The sequence below is a fragment of the Calidris pugnax genome, unplaced genomic scaffold (assembly GCF_001431845.1).
Source record: "Calidris pugnax isolate Ruff unplaced genomic scaffold, ASM143184v1 scaffold102, whole genome shotgun sequence".
NCBI classification, from domain to species: Eukaryota; Metazoa; Chordata; class Aves; order Charadriiformes; family Scolopacidae; genus Calidris; species Calidris pugnax.
In genome coordinates, this window is record NW_015090846.1 from 4,227,530 (window position 1) to 4,230,029 (window position 2,500).

At 51.6% G+C, this 2,500-nt stretch overlaps 1 protein-coding gene across 2 annotated transcripts in view; it reads left to right on the top strand.

Moving 5' to 3' along the window:
• Positions 1–2,500, top strand: part of NACC2 (NACC family member 2, BEN and BTB (POZ) domain containing) — a 23,556-nt gene that overhangs the window by 2,976 nt on the left and 18,080 nt on the right. The window lies entirely within an intron of this gene.

Sequence of the window (2,500 nt, forward strand, 5' to 3'; positions counted from 1 at the left end):
GGGGGGGGGGGGCTGGCTGGTTTTAACCCAGTTTTGTCCAAGTTTTCCCATTTAGTAGGAGATGTCCATCTCTTCATCTGTCACCTGTAGGACACGGCAGCCCAAAGGGGATTGGATTTTTGGGGGTGATAATGGGGCTGGGGGTATCCCCCTCCCCCCCCCCCGGGGCACAGTTCAGCTGGGGAGAGGAGGTTGCAAAATACAGTTCACATCTGTAATTGCTAAGGTTGTTTTTCCTGCAGCACAGCTCTTCCCGTGTCAGATGGACTGAAGCCGTTTCAAACCATGCAAAAGTCGCTCGGTGCTCTATTTAGGAAAAAAAAAAATCATATTTAATAGAGGGGATGTTTAAGTTAGACATTATCAAGTGTTATTGTATTCTCTGTCTAGTCACAATAATATTTTGTTGCTGTTGGTTGTAGGGGATGTGAGGTTTGGGGGTGAGCAGGTTCTCCTTGGCTTTCAGGACTGCCTTCTTTTGTTTCTTGGATTTTTGGGGGGTTTTGGATTCTTGGTGTGTTTGAGTTGGTTGTTTTTTTTCTATAAAAAGGCAGGGGCAAAATGGGGAGGAAGAAAGAAAAATTCAGCAGTCCTGGTCTGTGGTTTATTGAGGTGGTTTGGGCTTTTGCAGGTCGCTGGTACAGCTTTGCCTGTGTTCCTGGATGCTTTCTAGACCAAATACAGTTACTGTTTTCCCCATTTCCCTGTGAGAGCATTTCAGAGCCTTTTTTCTCCAGGGAAGCTGGAGGTCTAAATATCAGAGTGCCACCAGCAAGTTTGTCCATTCACTCAGCCACTTTGTGATCTGCAGCTACAAAATCTGCTGGAATTGGAGAAAAGGCTACCGGGAGGTGGAGTGATGTGACTTTGGGGTAGGATCCCTTTGGGGTGGTCAGGCCAGGCTGTGGTTTTGTGGAAGGTGAACGTCGGGAGGGATCAGTTGTGTGGAACATCTTGGTTCAAACTCTGATGTCTCCTGGGAGGTTTTACATGAAATCTGCCCACTAATTTGCAAGGTTGGGACACTCTGGTGCTTCTTACTGGCTTGAATGTATCCTGAACCAGCACAATTTTGGTGTTTTTAGAGAGAGACCTGGGTTCCTACTGGCATGCCTGGCTTGTTTGAAGAGCAGATTCTAAGCAATATTAATAATTGATACCTATTTTAAGTTGGTTTGTTCTGCACTACCAAGCTGTCCTTGGCTGGTCCCACTCATCCTGCCCTGTTGGGTTTCTCCGAAGCAGGGGGTTGTGAGTGGGTCCGAGGAGGTCCCACCCAGCACCTGCCTGGTCCCTCCAGCTCTAAGGGAGCTCTTGCTGGAAGAAAAGAGGAGGGGATCCTTCTCCATCCATGGTCTGCCATCCACGTGGACAAGGCTTCCTTCAGGTGCCTGAGTGGAGAAGCTATGTGTCTTTAAAGCACATTTAATTTCAGTCATTTTCACAGATCCAGAGCAGGGTAGACTCCTTTCCATCTCCAGCGGAGGTTGGTGGCGTCATGGGTGGAAGAGGTCTTGAGCTCTTGGGCTTGGCTGTTGTGGTGTCATCCCTGGCCTCCTTACAGGATGTCACCTTGGTCCCCTCTTGGTGCCTTTCCCTCCTCGTCACCACCGGGCAGAGATCCCATTGACCCACCACGGGGTTGGGATGAACCCATTGAGCGCTCCCAAGGCGCGGAGGTCCTGGAGGTCCTCAGCTGGGAGTGTGGGGGCTCTGCCCGGGGCTGGGAGACTGCGGGTCCTGCGGGATGCAGAGCAGCCACGTTAGTGCCGTTTGCTGGAAGAGCAGGGGAAGGCAGCCAGCCCCTGGGCGCTGGGGAGCGGCAGCAGTTTCTGCCATGGAGTTGGAACTTAATGCACCAAACATCTCCTCGGAGGGTGGAAAGGGGGAGGTAGGGTTGGGCGATGGGCAGGGAGGGGTCACGCCGGAGCATCGCCCGCCCCGTCTGCCCTCCCTCCCTGCACTTATCCTCCTCTGAGGGATGGCTTCACCTCTAATCTCTTAAATTTTAACTGTGTGTGACCATCCGAGCGGAGCCCTTGAAACAAATCCGGGAGCAACAGCAGAAATAAAAACGCTGTGGGCAAGAGAGAAGTAAGCAAAGTGAGGCCCCACCCTCTTTCCCAGAAAAAAGCACCAAACATGCTCAATAAATGCGAAGGTAATTTAAAATCTGAATCCAGGAGACAATGTGACTAGGATTTCATTACTTAAGCAAATGGATTTGCTTTTAGTGGATTCAGCCACAGCCTGAAAGAAGCTTTCCCCAAGGGGTAAACATTTTTCCTGCGTTTGAAAGGCTTTCTTGTATGGTGGGGGGAGCTGGGGGGGGTGGGAAGCAGGACTGTGCCTGCCCAAGCAGCACCTGTATTTGGGGCAGATTTGGGCATTTCCAAAGCTCTCCTTTTGCGGGGGAAAGGGTGGTTTTGGGGAGCCCCTGGGGTGGGGTGGCGGGATGCTGATGCTGGGGGGATGCGGAGGAAGGAGGGATGTGGGGGGA